The sequence below is a fragment of the Crinia signifera genome, chromosome 11 (assembly GCF_055691185.1).
Source record: "Crinia signifera chromosome 11, ASM5569118v1, whole genome shotgun sequence".
Taxonomy (NCBI): domain Eukaryota; kingdom Metazoa; phylum Chordata; class Amphibia; order Anura; family Myobatrachidae; genus Crinia; species Crinia signifera.
Genome location: NC_139227.1, coordinates 23,830,505 through 23,850,327, shown reverse-complemented (window position 1 = coordinate 23,850,327; position 19,823 = coordinate 23,830,505). Strand labels below are relative to the sequence as shown.

The following is a 19,823-nucleotide window of genomic DNA, read 5'->3' as shown; positions in this document are numbered from 1 at the left end:
TTTTAACCTCCTTTAATTTTTTTGGACACTAGGGGGCAGCAGCGTCTAAATTTTACACTACACGCAGTTTAACGCTGGTTTTGGCTGTTCACTTTTGGACAGCCAATCGCAGCGATCGCCCAAGACGGGGGGCAACCCTGCCCCCCCTGGGCAATGAGGGAGGATGTCTGCTGTCAGGGACAGCAGACATCGTCCCTCTGTCACCGCGTCTGTAGACGCGGTGGCACTTTTAAGTCATGACGTATATATACGTCATGTGTCGGGAAGTACATCCCGGCCATGACGTATATATACGTCAAATGTCGGGAAGGGGTTAATGGACAAAACCTGATTCACCCTATTCAATGTTCACTGTTCGCCGAAAGCGAGCAGTGAATGCCGGCCAGTTTTCCGTTTCATGCTCGCTGCAATTCACTGGTGTATTTCAATGGGGTTTTCACTTGGATTCGCCGAGAGTGTATTCAATGCTAGGATGGAGAACTGCTTTCAGCATGATTTTTCCATGTTTCACCGTTTTGCATTCGACATCTTTTTAAGGTGAACTGGAAAGTGATCTTTTGAAATAAAGGTTTTTTTTGGTGTAAAAAAAAAAATCTGATTTTTTTATCAGTGAAGGGGCATGCTATTTTTATTCATGTGCTTGAAGCACATTAATATATATTTAATTTTTATTTTATTTTACTTTTTTTTGTTTTACACATTCGCCAGCAGGGGGCCGGAAGCCGCTCATTAGATATTCATATATTCACTTCACTCTGGTCCCGGCTTGTTACGTGCGGGACAAGAGAAGCGGCTCCCTACCCCTGTCCCGTGCCAGCATTCCCGGGGGGCAGCCTCTGCTGCCTGTGTCCCCGGGAGCTCTCCCCCACAAATTCTGGGGCAGGCAGGGAGGCTTACATCTCCCTGCCTGCCTCCGTCCGCCAGCTCCCTGCGGCGTTAAAATTCGCCAGCAGGGGCAGCGAGCCCCTGCTACATTGAATAGGGTGACAGGAAGGGCTGGCAGCGAATGCTTATGTGCAGCGAATCCTAAACAGGATTTGCTGCACATGGAGAATAAAAACATTGAATACTCCCCTTACTGTATGTGTGGATCTGAGCCCTCAAACATCACAATGGACCAGAGAGCAGCTGCCAGGAGGAAGAGACAGGAGCCTTACCATGAAGTAAGAGATTGTGAGCTTATAAAGTGCAGTATTGGTTCGGTTATATTTGTGTATGTATTATATGTTTAACCTTTTCCTGACCACTTACCTTATTTAAATGTTTAAAAGATCCTACACTATAGACCATCTGTACTGTTACATATCAATACTGTATTCCATACAGCATCCAGTGTATAAAAAGACCAATTTTTGGGGCTGTTACGGCTCCCCCAGACTCCCGTACTTACTCCAATGTCCTGCAGAGTGGGAGATTTTGGATTACATTTGGAAACCCCCTCTAAAAATCCTGCGTTTGCCACCGACATCTACCCCACACTTCCCAGCACAGTTTGAGAGACCCCCACTCTAGAATCCTTTAAAAACAGACTCAAGACTTTGCTGTTTACACAAGCATTCCCATAATTAATTTATGTATAGTTTCTGAAAAAGCTTTTCTGTACTTCATTGTTCCTGTACTGTATTACATTCCTTCAATCAATCTGTTAATGGAGAAAGAACACTATATAAATAAAAGTATTATTAGAACTTATAGAATTATCGGAAATATACGGGAGTTTGGCGGATACTCCGGTTTAACCATTAACTATGGCAAGTCGCAGCTTCTAATGACTGGGACAGCAAATCAAAGCGGGTTTGACTGTGAGTTCTGTCCCCCTGTGGTGGACAAATTTAAATATCTAGGGATTGTTGTCTCAAGTAACCCATTAGACTATATTATACATAACTTAGACCCCATAATTGAAGAATGTAAAATCAGGTGTAAAAATTGGCAGCACCTCCCATTAACCATCTTAGGTCGAGTTAATCTAATAAAAATGGTGATCTTGCCCAAATTGCTATATATTTTTACTCACGCTCCCATTCTAATAAAAGAAGAATCGTTTCGTAAAATTCATCAAGTAATTTCATCTTTTGTTTGGAAAAACAAAACTCCTAGAATTAGAATGTCGTTTATGTGTAGAGAGCGTAGTGAGGGAGGTTTTGCTATGCCCAACTTCAAAACGTACTACTACGCAGCCCAATTAACCCACCTCGTAACCTGGATAACCGGAAATGAGTACTCCGTGGAGCTCAAGATATATGTTGCCAATATTTTTCCTAATCACTCCCCGCTACAGGTTATTTTAAAACAGGGTGGCCACCACAAACTTCCCCCATTTATTAAACAATTACGGTATATATGGCAATGGGCATGTAAAAGGATGGGGTTTAATGAGGTCGATCCTGATACTCACATCTTCTCTATGACCCAGCTTTGCAGTTTGAATGCAAATCAGGGAGGAAGAATATGGGGGCATTATGGAGTGGACGCCGTAGGCCAGGTTTTTGAGGGGAATGTGCTGAAGCACTTTTCTCAGCTGCAGTTGGAATTTGCACTTCCTAAACATATGTTCTATCGGTACCTGCAGTTGAGGAGTGCCTTAGCGCAAGAAAACCGTATGAAGCAAATTGTCCTGGCCGAATCCCCTTTGAAAAACTTTGTGAAAACTATAGGCAACAACAAATGTCTTTCTAAATGGTACAAATTCCTCCAGACAAATACGCAAATAGACAATATGGAAGGGTTGACTAATAAATGGATGGTAAATATACCGGAGATCAATAGCGAAGATTGGAGGGTAGCGTTGGACATCCCCCGTTTGTCTACCAACTCTATAAGAACTCAGCAAGTTCAATTAAATATTCTTTATCGCACATATTTAACTCCTGACAGGATTTCTGGTTTCTCACAGGACTATTGTAATCGATGCCCGAAGTGTCATGCCATGGGTTGTGGGTTTTGGCATTTATTGTGGGATTGTTGTGATGTACAGAAGTTTTGGCAAGATGTAGGCAAGGTACTTACGAGTATCGGGCTGGCGGATGAAGAATTCCGTCCGCTGACAATTATTCTCGGAGTATGGCCGAGCTCTGTCCCGTCGGGGTTCCGACAGTTACTGATAAACTTGTGTGCAATAGCTAAGGTCAGTATCGCCCGTAGGTGGATGGCGAAAGAAAGTCCAGGAGTCCAGGAATGGATCGCTTTGGTTAATATAAATATGATGCATGAGCGATATGTGTACTCTTCCAGGAACGCTATAGACAAATTTTATGTTATATGGGAGAAATGGTACTATTCAAAATACTATACTATATAACTCCTCCTTTCGGTCTTGTTTCCATATCTTCTCCCGGTTTTCCCCTTTTTTTTTTTTTTTTTTTTTTGTTACCAAGGTTGACATAGTACACTGTCACGGTACACGATATATATAATAGGGCGGGGAATGTCGGAGAGGGTGGGAAGAGGGGTAGGGAGGGGAAAAGGGGGGGCGAGGGTGGGAGAAAGGGGTAATGAGGGAGGGTAGGGATATAGTGAAGGGATGGGCAGGGGCTAGCACAATAAAGTTGACCTTACACACGCAAATTCACTTTAAATGGAAACATTTCACAACGAACACCAAACAACGGTCAAAGTAAAAATTAGTAGATGTATAGACAAAAGCACTGGCACATTAAAAGAAATATTCCCAGGTCTGAGGGGCAGTGACATTGAATGTTACTGCAAATTAGGCTTGCGATTTATATATAAGTAATAACAACTGATATGAATCACAAAGAACACATTTGTAATGTTCTTTTTTTTTTTTTATTTATTTATTTATTTATTTATTTTTTTCTAAGGAGAGCGGAGACGGGGGGGGGGGGGGGGGGGGGAGGGAGGGAGGGAGGGACGAGGGAGGGAGTAACCGACTCCAGATCAGGAAATTAACGGTAAATCTCTTGTTATTAAGTTCCTGGAAGAATGCTTTCGCACAATGACCTGCATATCTGGTATACTACAGAATTGACGCTATTACCAAATTAGTGTACTTGATCTGCCAATTTAAAATGATTCTGTTTTTTTTCTTTTCTTTTTTCTCTATTTTTATTGGAATTGATTGAAGATAGCTCTGTGCTGCACTACTTATGTATGTTGTATGTCATTTGTATTTGTCATAATTGTAATGTTTTGTTGTTATGCATGTGAAGGTGAAAAAAAAAAAACTTTTCAATAAAAATTAATTAAAAAAAAAAAAAAGTATTATTAGAACATACAGACATGGGAGCAGTTTGCAAGGCTTATTATAGTGGGCAACTCCTGCATCGTGTCCCCTGCACCCAGGAAGGATACACAGTTGGCATGTGATGGGCCCCTTTTATTATTGACGAAGCCAGCAAGCGCCTCCAAACAGTTTATAGCCATCGGCAGGCTTAAGAGATGCAATTATTCACCCTGTTAGTTATATGACTGGCTCCGGTGCAGTTTTCAAAGCACTGCAAGAAATGAGCCATTTCCTTTGGTCAGAATTCTGCACATTGAAATTAAAAGGCTCTTTGCTAGACAATTGCAACAACATTGTAATCTGTACATCTTTTTCTGTTTCTTAAATGACTGCATCTGCACTAGCATTAATAAATAAATATATATATATACATATACATATACACATACAGGATACGAATCTGCGCAAAGTCAAACTTTAAAAGCAACTCCGTCTCAGATGTAAATGGTGCAGCTCACTGTCATGAGGTTTTTGTCACGACCTCAGGCAAATGGACATGTGTAAAAAGAAGAAAGGAGCGCACAAATGAGCACAGTATTCACACATTTTACTAAAAAAGGTGTAGGCTCACATACATTTCAAATAAAATCAATCAGCTTTGGTGGTAATCACCGCTCACTCCTAGAGCTCGTAGCACGGAGACTAGAACACGTCCAGCAGACCCGGCACAGATACTCGGCGGCGGCGGCGGCGGCTTACTCCACACAGCAACCACGGACGGAGCGAAGTACACAGATCCAACGCGTTTCGTCACACAACTTCATCAGGAGGCGTGTTAGAGGTGAGTATGACAGAGTTTATATAGCCTGCTCATTAGCTCAAGTAGCAAACAGCTTATACCCATTATAACATAATCAATGTCCAATTGGAACATTCTTATAGGATATGACACCCTTGGTGTTTATTTTATTTGCTGATGACTTGTTCTAATAAAAGTATTATTATTGTTTTAATTGTCTTTGTTTATTTATGTATTTTAGTACGTGCCTATTATTAAATCGATTTGTATTATTATATATATATATATATATATATATATATATATATTGTATCGTTTGTAATTTCAGCCAGTGTTGGCTTTTTGACGCTGGTTTGAATTTGTTAAAGGGTATGGTAACCTTTGTATACTCCATGAATTGTTCCAATTGGACATTGATTAAGTTAAGTCGTGTGACGAAACGCGTTGGGGCGTGGTCTCCTGACGCATTGGATCTGTGTACTTCGCCCCATCATGGTTGCTGTGTGGAGTACGCCGCCGAGTAGCTGTGTCGGGTCTGCTGGACGTGTTCTAGTCTCTGTGCTACGAGCTCTAGGAGTGAGCGGTGATAACCACCTAAGCTGATTGATTTTATTTGAAATGTATGTGAGCCTACACCTTTTTTAGTAAAATTTGTGAATACTGTGCTCATTTGTGTGCTCCTTTCTTCTTTTTCCATATATATATATATATATATATATATATATATATATATATATATATATATATATATATATATATATATATATATATAGCAAACGGGCAGGATGGCACTCCCAAGCTATTGGTGTTTGACTGTTATTTCTTTATATACATCGTTGAAATCTTGGGAGTGCCATCCTGCCCGTTTGCTACATTTTGTCCTTATTTGGATTGGAAAGGCAACCCAAGTCGCTGTTGATCCTCGTTACAGAGTGCCGGGACCCATTCGACTATATATATATATATATATATATATATATATATATATATATATATATATATATATATATTTATTTATTTATTAACAATTGTCGAAACAGAAGAAGGCAGAAGGAACCATATTGAAAAACAAAAATTCATGCCACTGGCCGCTTACCTGGGCAAAACTCTCCTAAAGTTCACACATGAAACAAGTGTAAGTAAAATAACAAAAATACAACTTATTGAAGTATATGTCTCTAATGGAGGGCCTAAGAGATTCTATAGGGATGGAACACTACATTGCTAGGCCCAGTTTATTTCGGCATGGGTAACAGATGAGGAACATTTTCTACAAGGCCCTGAACTCAGCTGTTCCAATCATGCTACTCATTACTGTAGCACTGCATTGTATATAATATTTAGGCAACATCACATGCAATATTTATACTGGGTACTTGTGTATTATCACGGCGCCCACGATATTAGGTTGCACGACATATAATCGCATCGCATCGCATACACCCGATGCACTGCGATGCGATTTTAAATTGTATAAGCTCCCTATACGATGTTTAATTGTATAAGCACCCTAATGGGGGCTTACAATGTTAAATGCACCCCCACGCCACCCCCACTATGAACGCCAACCCGAAACGTGGCGAGCGTAGCGGTACGCGTCCTACGACCTTTTCATACCCCCACTATCCACGTCGGCGTGGAGTTGAATTTCTATAGTGTGGCGAGCGCAGCGCGCCCGAAGCGTGGCGAGTGCAGCGAGCCCCGCGAGGGGACGCGTATTACTTTACATGTATTCCACGTCCGCTCGCCACGCTTCGGGCTCGGTGGCTCGCTCCGCTCGCCACACTATATAAAATCAACTCCACGCCGACGTGGATAGTGGGGGTATGAAAAGGTCGTAGGACGCGGGCTCGCTGCGCTCACCACGCTTCGGGTTGGCGTTGATAGTGGGGGTGCCGTTGGGGGTGCTTTTAACATAGAAAGCACCCAACACGTTTCATTAACTTATAGGGGCCACTTTTAACATGGGAAAACCCATTAGGGTGCTTATACAATTTTAAATCGCATACCATTGTATATGCTATAGAATGGCATACAATGCCATACAATTCGATGGTATACAATTTAAAATTGTATAACATCGGCTGCCATCACGCAACATCGCATGCCTTATGGTCTGCGATGCGATGGGCGCCGTGCTAGTACCTTATACTGTATATAGGTTTATGTGATAACGGATTTGTTCAGTTACCCAACTAAAATGTCTCAGGATTAAACGGTTTTACAGTATACTGTAATTGCATTTTTCCAAGCAAAAAGCTAGGTTTCTGAGTCAGGTACTGAGGTATTTTAAAGTGCAACAGTGCCATCTAGAGGATAAATAGAAGCATGTCAAGATGTTGGAAAAGGAAGGATTTATTTTTGTAATATCTAAGGAAGTCATCTTTGTTTGAGATGTACATTACTGCTGATATTTCGGTGTGCACACTGCAAGAGAATGCAGGAAACAAAGGAAAATGCAGAACAATGGTGGATATAAGACTAGGTACACTATGTGTGCCTAAAGCTGGGCGGAGCACAGGCAGAGACGCGGCGGAGGAGAGGGAGCCGGGCAGCGCTGAAGCCAGCTGAGTTCAGTTGAACTCAGCAGCGCTGCCCGGTGCTAAACACTGGGAATCCAGTCTGGGCATTAAGGCACAGCCTGGAAAATTCTCGGGATTACCAGTGAAGGAGTTCCACTGGTCTCTGTTGGGTTATACAGTATATAAAAATTCAATGAGAGAACATAAAAGGACAGAAGTCCAGGTCCATAATATTACCAATAATTACCCCTGGAATAATATAAATTCCAAGTGGGGATAATAAGTCTCAAGGTAAAGCCCCCCATAGGGGAGATCACGGTCCACTCTACCTAACGATTTTAGAAAGCATTCAGAGGATTTCCACCAAGCACCCTTAAGCTGGCCATACATCTACAGAAATATTGTCCGATCTGGCTGGTAACGGTTGAAACGAAAACCTGGTAATGGATGAGAGCAAATGACAGTTGACCATTTACTTTGAAATGCTGGAAAACTGCCAAAATCTGTCATTCAGATATTACCAGGTTTTTGTTCCAACGACCCAGATCTGAAAATCGATGTTCATAGTATGTCATACACTACATCACAGGTTCTCAAACGCAGTCTTTCGGACCCCACACAGTGCGTGTTTTGCAGGTCTCCTCACGGAATCACAAGTGAAATAACTAGCTCCCCCTGTGGATCTTTTAAAATGTGTCAATGAGTAATGAATACACCTGTGCACCTGCTGGTTGACCTGGAAAACGTGAACTGTGTGGGGTCCTGGGGACCGAGTTTGAGAACCCTGGACTACCGTGAATCCTTCTTAGCATGAGAAGTGGTAATGGTATTAATGTAAAAGTGAGTCATTTTCCTTTGCTTGCTGACTCAAGAGTTAATGGTGCATGAACTCTGTAGCATGAACACATGCTGCATACACTGGTAGGCTGCATAAGCAGGCCATTGAGGCTTTCAAGGGTTAATATGGAATATAAACACTTTCCTCAGCATCAGAGTCCCCCACATAACTTATCTGAGGATTTCACATTGGCAGGGCTGACACCAACACGGTGCCAAGATTCGAGAGCTTTCTGCAGAACAGAGAGCTGCAGACGTCTCAGTGAGCCTGCGGAGAGGAGAGGCATTAAGTGCGTCTTTGGCAGTGATTAACAGGGACTCCAGCGGATTGGCATCGTATAGAACGGTCAGATTCTGCCACCTGTTACAGATAGACGCCTAATGAAAGAGAGGAACTTAGCAAATGTTATTTCCCCAAATCCTCTCCCTCTCTGTATATTTTCTGTCCATCACGTGTCATTCATCTCTACAGAAGTGTTATGGATCCGTAGTAAAATACACAAAAACGGAACCGTTCTGACCACTACATTTACAAGAACATATGTTCCTGTGTATCGGACTTACGCAAGGCATCAAAAGCCTACAGTGACTGATCAAAGCGGGGTTGTGTTTGGAATCTCACCAGCTCTACCCAAAACCCTGGTAGAAATAAAACGGCACTCAAAATATGGAGGGTAGGGGACCATGTATAGTAAATATAATATGACATCACTTAGAATATGGAGGGTAGGGACCATGTAAGGTGAATAGAATATGACATCACTTAGAATATGGAGGGTAAGGACCATGTATAGTAAATAGAATATGACATCACTTAGAATATGGAGGGTAGGGACCATATGACATCACTTAGAATATGGAGGGTAAGGACCATGTATAGTAAATATAATATGGCATCACTTAGAATATGGAGGGTAAGGACCATGTAAGGTAAATATAATATGACATCACTTAGAATATGGAGGGTAGGGACCATGTATAGTTAATATAATATGACATCACTTAGAATATGGAGGGTAAGGACAGTGTATAGTAAATATAATAAGACATCACTTAGAATATGGAGGGTAAGGACCATGTATAGTAAATAGAATATGACATCACTTAGAATATGGAGGGTAGGGACCATATGACATCACTTAGAATATGGAGGGTAAGGACCATGTATAGTAAATATAATATGGCATCACTTAGAATATGGAGGGTAAGGACCATGTAAGGTAAATATAATATGACATCACTTAGAATATGGAGGGTAGGGACCATGTATAGTTAATATAATATGACATCACTTAGAATATGGAGGGTAAGGACAGTGTATAGTAAATATAATAAGACATCACTTAGAATATGGAGGGTAAGGACCATGTATAGTAAATATAATATGACATCACTTAGAATATGGAGGGTAGGGACCATGTATAGTAAATATAATATGACATCACTTAGAATATGGAGGGTAGGGACCATGTATAGTAAATATAATATAACATCACTTAGAATATGGAGGGTAAGGACCATGTATAGTAAATATAATATGACATCACTTAGAATATGGAGGGTAAGGACCATGTATAGTAAATATGAGGGGGGGCAGGGGGAGTCAAACTTTTTAACCTGTACACAGTAACTTTTCTAAGAATATTTATATGCTATTGCCTCATCTCATATCTTTTATACAGTATAACTTGCTGGGGAAATAGCGGCGGCCACCTATTCAATGCCATCTTTCCCAACAGCATTGAACAGGAATTTCGGCAGAACAGACCCGTTCTGACGAGAACGACGGTGGATTGTCGAGCTCCCGTCCGTATCTCGACAATCCATGGGCGTATCTCGTGGCCACTCCCCCTTTTTTGTCATTCGGCAGGTGGGACATTGAGCAGGCAGAGAACGGGACCAGGTCAGGACTGTTGGGCCGACAGCCGTGACCCGTGATCGAATACTGCCCAAAGTGTCCAAAAAAAATTATTCTGTAATCTTTTCCAAGTTATCAGAACTTAAAGCAGGAACGGTCTTAAAAGAATTCCGATTGATTTAAACCCAACGGTATCTTAACCAACCAAAGCTGGAGTTAGGGCCCAATTGCACTGGTTACTGCTGCTTATTATAATGGCTCAGTGTCACCAGTGATTGCAATCAAAAACTATAGCTCTGGCGCTAGGACAGTTGGGCCTGCGGTCAGTGCTATGGTATATTATATTACAGGGGTCCTCAAACTATTTTGCTCTGGGACCCCATCAGACGATAAAAATAATTACAGGACCCCAGCAAGTTACTGCAGAAGGTCAACACATAACATGTGTAGTCAGCAGACAGCACATACATGGCAGCATTGTGGAGGCACAGAGTGATGGGAGGAGTCTAATATACCATAACCCATCACATCACATGTGTAGTCAGCAGACAGCACATACATGGCAGCATTGTGGAGGCACAGAGTTATGGGAGGAGTCTAATATACCATAACCCATCACAGCACATGTGTAGGCAGCAGACAGCACATACATGGCAGCATTGTGGAGGCACAGAGTGATGGGAGGAGTCTGATATACCATAACCCATCACATCACACGTGTAGTCAGCAGACGGCACATACATGGCAGCATTGTGGAGGCACAGAGTGATGGGAGGAGTCTAATATACCATAACCCATCACAGCACACGTGTAGTCAGCAGACAGCACATACATGGCAGCATTGTGGGGGCACAGAGTGATGGGAGGAGTCTAATATACCATAACCCATCACATCACACGTGTAGTCAGCAGACAGCACATACATGGCAGCATTGTGGAGGCACAGAGTGATGGGAGGAGTCTGATATACCATAACCCATCACATCACATGTGTAGTCAGCAGACAGCACATACATGGCAGTATTGTGGAGGCACAAAGTGATGGGAGGAGTCTGATATACCATAACCCATCACATCACACGTGTAGTCAGCAGACGGCACATACATGGCAGCATTGTGGAGGCACAGAGTGATGGGAGGAGTCTAATATACCATAACCCATCACATCACACGTGTAGTCAGCAGACAGCACATACATGGCAGCATTGTGGAGGCACAGAGTGATGGGAGGAGTCTAATATACCATAACCCATCACATCACACATGGCAGCATTGTGGAGGCACAGAGTGATGGGAGGAGTCTGATATACCATAACCCATCACATCACATGTGTAGTCAGCACATACATGGCAGCATTGTGGAGGCACAAAGTGATGGGAGGAGTCTGATATACCATAACCCATCACATCACACGTGTAGTCAGCAGACGGCACATACATGGCAGCATTGTGGAGGCACAGAGTGATGGGAGGAGTCTAATATACCATAACCCATCACAGCACATGTGTAGGCAGCAGACAGCACATACATGGCAGCATTGTGGAGGCACAGAGTGATGGGAGGAGTCTAATATACCATAACCCATCACATCACATGTGTAGTCAGCAGACAGCACATACATGGCAGCATTGTGGAGGCACAACATGATGGGAGGAGTCTGATATACCATAACCCATCACATCACACGTGTAGTCAGCAGACAGCACATACATGGCAGCATTGTGGAGGCACAACATAATGGGAGGAGTCTAATATACCATAACCCATCACATCACACGTGTAGTCAGCAGACATCACATACATGGCAGCATTGTGGACGCACAGAGTGATGGGAGGAGTCTAATATACCATAACCCATCACGTCACACGTGTAGTCAGCAGACAGCACATACATGGCAGCATTGTGGAGGCACAGAGTGATGGGAGGAGTCTAATATACCATAACCCATCACATCACACGTGTAGTCAGCAGACAGCACATACATGGCAGCATTGTGGATGCACAAAGTGATGGGAGGAGTCTAATATACCATAACCCATCACATCACATGTGTAGTCAGCAGACAGCACATACATGGCAGCATTGTGGAGGCACAGAGTTATGGGAGGAGTCTAATATACCATAACCCATCACAGCACATGTGTAGGCAGCAGACAGCACATACATGGCAGCATTGTGGATGCACAGAGTGATGGGAGGAGTCTGATATACCATAACCCATCACATCACACGTGTAGTCAGCAGACGGCACATACATGGCAGCATTGTGGAGGCACAGAGTGATGGGAGGAGTCTAATATACCATAACCCATCACAGCACACGTGTAGTCAGCAGACAGCACATACATGGCAGCATTGTGGAGGCACAGAGTGATGGGAGGAGTCTGATATACCATAACCCATCACATCACACGTGTAGTCAGCAGACGGCACATACATGGCAGCATTGTGGAGGCACAGAGTGATGGGAGGAGTCTAATATACCATAACCCATCACAGCACACATGTAGTCAGCAGACAGCACATACATGGCAGCATTGTGGGGGCACAGAGTGATGGGAGGAGTCTAATATACCATAACCCATCACATCACACGTGTAGTCAGCAGACAGCACATACATGGCAGCATTGTGGAGGCACAGAGTGATGGGAGGAGTCTGATATACCATAACCCATCACATCACATGTGTAGTCAGCAGACAGCACATACATGGCAGCATTGTGGGGGCACAGAGTGATGGGAGGAGTCTAATATACCATAACCCATCACATCACACATGGCAGCATTGTGGAGGCACAGAGTGATGGGAGGAGTCTGATATACCATAACCCATCACATCACATGTGTAGTCAGCACATACATGGCAGCATTGTGGAGGCACAAAGTGATGGGAGGAGTCTGATATACCATAACCCATCACATCACACGTGTAGTCAGCAGACGGCACATACATGGCAGCATTGTGGAGGCACAGAGTGATGGGAGGAGTCTAATATACCATAACCCATCACAGCACATGTGTAGGCAGCAGACAGCACATACATGGCAGCATTGTGGAGGCACAGAGTGATGGGAGGAGTCTAATATACCATAACCCATCACATCACATGTGTAGTCAGCAGACAGCACATACATGGCAGCATTGTGGAGGCACAACATGATGGGAGGAGTCTGATATACCATAACCCATCACATCACACGTGTAGTCAGCAGACAGCACATACATGGCAGCATTGTGGAGGCACAACATGATGGGAGGAGTCTAATATACCATAACCCATCACATCACACGTGTAGTCAGCAGACAGCACATACATGGCAGCATTGTGGGGGCACAGAGTGATGGGAGGAGTCTAATATACCATAACCCATCACATCACACGTGTAGTCAGCAGACGGCACATACATGGCAGCATTGTGGAGGCACAGAGTGATGGGAGGAGTCTAATATACCATAACCCATCACAGCACATGTGTAGTCAGCAGACAGCACATACATGGCAGCATTGTGGACGCACAGAGTGATGGGAGGAGTCTAATATACCATAACCCATCACATCACACGTGTAGACAGCACATACATGGCAGCATTGTGGAGGCACAGAGTGATGGGAGGAGTCTAATATACCATAACCCATCACATCACACGTGTAGTCAGCAGACAGCACATACATGGCAGCATTGTGGACGCACAGAGTGATGGGAGGAGTCTAATATACCATAACCCATCACGTCACACGTGTAGTCAGCAGACAGCACATACATGGCAGCATTGTGGAGGCACAGAGTGATGGGAGGAGTCTAATATACCATAACCCATCACATCACACGTGTAGTCAGCAGACAGCACATACATGGCAGCATTGTGGACGCACAGAGTGATGGGAGGAGTCTAATATACCATAACCCATCACGTCACACGTGTAGTCAGCAGACAGCACATACATGGCAGCATTGTGGAGGCACAGAGTGATGGGAGGAGTCTAATATACCATAACCCATCACATCACACGTGTAGTCAGCAGACAGCACATACATGGCAGCATTGTGGACGCACAGAGTGATGGGAGGAGTCTAATATACCATAACCCATCACATCACACGTGTAGTCAGCAGACGGCACATACATGGCAGCATTGTGGAGGCACAGAGTGATGGGAGGAGTCTAATATACCATAACCCATCACATCACACATGGCAGCATTGTGGAGGCACAGAGTGATGGGAGGAGTCTGATATACCATAACCCATCACATCACATGTGTAGTCAGCACATACATGGCAGCATTGTGGAGGCACAAAGTGATGGGAGGAGTCTGATATACCATAACCCATCACATCACACGTGTAGTCAGCAGACGGCACATACATGGCAGCATTGTGGAGGCACAGAGTGATGGGAGGAGTCTAATATACCATAACCCATCACAGCACATGTGTAGGCAGCAGACAGCACATACATGGCAGCATTGTGGAGGCACAGAGTGATGGGAGGAGTCTAATATACCATAACCCATCACATCACATGTGTAGTCAGCAGACAGCACATACATGGCAGCATTGTGGAGGCACAACATGATGGGAGGAGTCTGATATACCATAACCCATCACATCACACGTGTAGTCAGCAGACAGCACATACATGGCAGCATTGTGGAGGCACAACATGATGGGAGGAGTCTAATATACCATAACCCATCACATCACACGTGTAGTCAGCAGACAGCACATACATGGCAGCATTGTGGACGCACAGAGTGATGGGAGGAGTCTAATATACCATAACCCATCACATCACACGTGTAGTCAGCAGACGGCACACACATGGCAGCATTGTGGAGGCACAGAGTGATGGGAGGAGTCTAATATACCATAACCCATCACAGCACATGTGTAGTCAGCAGACAGCACATACATGGCAGCATTGTGGACGCACAGAGTGATGGGAGGAGTCTAATATACCATAACCCATCACGTCACACGTGTAGACAGCACATACATGGCAGCATTGTGGAGGCACAGAGTGATGGGAGGAGTCTAATATACCATAACCCATCACATCACACGTGTAGTCAGCAGACAGCACATACATGGCAGCATTGTGGACGCACAGAGTGATGGGAGGAGTCTAATATACCATAACCCATCACGTCACACGTGTAGTCAGCAGACAGCACATACATGGCAGCATTGTGGAGGCACAGAGTGATGGGAGGAGTCTAATATACCATAACCCATCACATCACACGTGTAGTCAGCAGACAGCACATACATGGCAGCATTGTGGACGCACAGAGTGATGGGAGGAGTCTAATATACCATAACCCATCACGTCACACGTGTAGTCAGCAGACAGCACATACATGGCAGCATTGTGGAGGCACAGAGTGATGGGAGGAGTCTAAAACAACAGACAATGCAACAGATTTATCAGACTCCTTGGGTGAGATTTAATAGGATGAGAGATTCAGAAAGTGAGAGATTTGGTGAGAAATCTCCAGTTTTTTTAAAACGGCAATCATTAACACTGCTAAACCAGTTTGATTTTGCAGTGTAAATGATTGCCGCTTTATAAAAACTGGAGATTTCTCACCAAATTTCTCACTTTCTGAAAATCTCATCCTATTAAATCTCACCCCTTGTATCACTGAGTGAGATTAGGAAGGTCCTCAGCATAATGGTCAGCAACATGGAGTCGCGACCCCATGCTGAGAAGGTCGCGACCCACTGAGGTTTCAGATTAGAATTGCAGTGCCAGTGTTACGAAGTCCAAAACCTCTTTTGCTATTATACTCTGAACCTCTCTTTCTCGCCCTCTGATGGCACCAACTGGAGAGGGGACCCCTTGGGGTCTTCAACTGGTTTTGCTAATTGAGCAGTTTCTATCCTACAGAGGAAATATGGCCGTTTCAGAGATCTTACATTCATTTCAGACTCTCAACTCCTAGAGGCATAACAAGAAATATCAGCACCCCATAGAATTAAATAATACCCAACATGGAAGCTGTGTCATCCCCTATCAGTGCCCTTTCTAAAACATTAGTCTGCCTGAATTACCAATGTAGTCATACAGTATGTACTGTAAAGACTATTCTTTACTCTGGGACAGCGCCTCCTGGTGTTGCCAGGTGACACAACTGGCAAATGGATGCTAGCACGCTCTTGTTTCAACCAACTTCTTGTTGGGTGCCAAAATTATCACGTCATCTATTGTATTATAAGTTTTTTTTAAAGAATATTTTATATTTTGATAACCCACCTTTTAGGTTTAGAGATTGTTATTATATGCAGTAGGGTCACACCCACACATGCAAATTCACTCCCGATTAATTTAATTAGCCGGTGACTTTGACTTTAAAGTGAATGTCATCACTTACTGGAGTATGAAGGGAGTCTAATATCTATCATTTAGGAAATTAGCAGAATGCATCAGACAATTCTATTTCCAGGGTTATATAACCCTGATAGAACTCGTTATTTGGATGTGGGGAGTGTGGACACTTCTGAATGGTCTGTTGGCAACGTACAGAAAGAGAACCAACAGGAATAATTACATGGAGTAGTGTACAGTCCCCAGGTCCAAGCACCCATTTCAGACAAACATTACAACAGATGTTACATTACAACAGAGCACACAAAGCAGCAGTGGTCCCTTTTTGCAGTTGTGGACTCAATTAATGTGAGGGGACATTGGAACATACTCTCCGGTATCTTACAAAACCATTAGAACTGTTTTTATTATCTTCTTTTTATATATGCTTCATGTGTATTAATTCATTTTAAATTTTGATTTATGTTGTTAAATTTCTTGTAAAAGAGCATCCAATCTACCATTTTTTTATTCAGTCTCAAAACTGTGCACTGCTATACCCTGTTCTTTTTTTGTGTATCCTTGGTACGGGACTAACTATCCCTCCCACAAAGCAGCAGCAAGAAAATCAACTCTCAGTGAAGAGCCCCCTAGCTCTGTCCTTTGGGTCAGTTCTAGTTTGTTATATCATAAAAAATCTCTATTAATTCACATGTAACACGCACACAGGTAGTGGATAACGTTACCAAGATTGGCGGCTCCCAGTGCCGCAATTAAAAAGCATGAACGGTCAGGCGCACGGCGTCTGACAAGATGTAGAAGGTTACACTCCTCGAGACGCCGGCTTGTTTGACCAACGCTGAGCCACCCACCTACGCGTTTCGTCACGTGGACTTCGTCAGAGGGCCCAGCGTCGGTCAGGATCCTCTATGTACCTTAACGGCTGCGATCAGCAACCAATCCAGTCCAACTTCATATAGTATTCTTTAAACGGCTTAATACATATCATAACCTTGTAAACATTTTGCATATAAAACATTTCAGTAACTCTTTTACCTGGACAATAATTATCCTTAAAAACACACATTATAAAACTACACTTATAAAAATCAAAGTAAAAAACATACAATACAATACATATAAAAAGATTAACAAATGAATTCACAATAGAGAAGAAATATGCCGGGAAACAGTATCCCTCAGTGTCACAACCACATATTCACCTATAAACGAGGTTATATCAATACCCTTGTTTAAACCTTCTGGATACATTGTATTCAAAGTATTTATCCAATAGGATTCTCTTTTTAGGAGTAATTTTTCACGATTCCCTCCTCTAATATCCAATTTAACTTGTTCTATCCCCATGAATCTCATACCAGTAGGGTCATTGTTCTGCCAGGTGGAGAAATGGCGTGGGACACTGTGGTTCACGTTCTTATTTTTTACATTTCTATAGTGTTCCAGAATGCGAATTTTTAAAATTATTTTCGTTTGTCCAATGTACATTTTTTCACATGGACAAACTAACAAATACACTACAAAACGTGTAGTGCGCCTGACCGTTCATGCTTTTTAAGTGCGGCACTGGGAGCCTCCAATCTTGGTAACGTTATCCACTACCTGTGTGCGTGTTACATGTGAATGAAGAGAGATTTTTTATGATATCTGCACTATGAAGTGCCCCTTTTTTCTACTTGCATAGATCTTTACCTGCAGGATTCATACACACTTGTTTTTGAACTATGAAGTTTGTGTGATTTTCCTTCTTATTTGAGTGCCGCCCACCTGCTGGAATGTATATGGAAAGACATGGGTAAGGGACCTGCGCGGCAATTGATTTTTGAGTGCCGGCCTATTGGAGATAGATAGATAGATAGATAGATAGATAGATAGATAGATAGGCGTCACTCTGCAGACTCAATCCAAATTATTTAATGGTGCAAAAGGCAAGGTGTCACATCGCATTCTGCCAGGGATCTGCAATTATATATTTCTGCCACTTTCCTGGATATACAACTGAACTCGATGCCCTCCAGACTGGATACAGACAAAGGTGAGTGAAACACAAACGATGGCACTCAGAGGTAGGTTTCTATATATAGATTAGTACCTAGTTTGATGCGTCTAAGCAGAAGTATCATAAAAGTGAAAGTACTGGGCAGAAGTAACGGTACTTGTATAGTTTCACGGCGGCAGGCTACTCTGCATTTTCAGCGTAGGCTAAGCTATGTAGTCAGCGTAGTAACTCCGCAGCAGCCCTGCGTAGTCAGCGTAGTGTCCCTGTCAGGCAGCTAGTTACGGTACCGTCCCCGGGAGCTGCAGCTCTGTCCCCGGCATCCCTGGCAAGCCTAGTGAGCGCCTCTCACACAGCGCCGGTAACCGACAGATCCCCAGCGCTGGGGACGTGATACGCGTCCTCCCGACCTGTTCATACCCCCACTATCTATGTCGGCGTGGAGTTGATTTTATAAAGTGTGGCGAGCCCGAATCGTGGCTAGGGGACACGGACTACTTGACGTGTATTACACGTCCGCTCGCCACGCTTCGGGCTCGGTGACTCGCTTCACTCGTCACACTTTATAAAAACAACTCCATGCCGACGTGGATAGTGGGGGTTTGAACAGGTCCGGAGGACTCATACCACGTCCACTCTCCTCGCTTCGGGCTGGCGTATATAGTGGGGGTGTTTCAGGAACACATTCACACTTGTCATGTCAGGCAGCTTAAAATGGTCAATGGTTCCCACACAATGTAATAAGCGCTGACTGACTACGCTAACTACGTAAGCTCCGGCTGGCTGCGAACGGGCGGCAACACGACGGTGATGCTGACAGTGACGCATGACTGACTACACTAACTACGTAAGCTCCGGTTAGCCGCGAATGGGCGAGAACACTACGCTGATACTGACAGGGATGCTGCCTATGCTGGCCGGGGTAACACTACGCTGATTTTGACAGGGACGCTACGCTAACTACGCAACTGCCGCCGTGAAACTACACAAGTACCGAAGTATCCTACATGACATGAGACCATCCTAACTGCATGCAGGGAGAGAGAGACTTTCCACCTCACATCTACTTACGCTGCCCAGTGGCGGTGGTGCCGGTAACAGGAACTGTAGTGCAGTACCTCAGATATCCCTGGTAATACTGAGGGGTAACAAACAGTGATAAAAAAAACTAAAAGGCAAACTGTGATCAGATCTGAATTAGCTGTGGAATTTAGCTTACTAATGCCACTTTCACATTGCAGCATTTTCACTGTTGTATAGTTAATGACCTAGAAAGCAGCTGTGTTATATA

At 43.6% G+C, this 19,823-nt stretch overlaps 1 protein-coding gene across 3 annotated transcripts in view; it reads right to left on the bottom strand.

Moving 5' to 3' along the window:
• Nucleotides 1-19,823, bottom strand: part of WWOX (WW domain containing oxidoreductase) — a 904,953-nt gene that overhangs the window by 868,793 nt on the left and 16,337 nt on the right. The window lies entirely within an intron of this gene.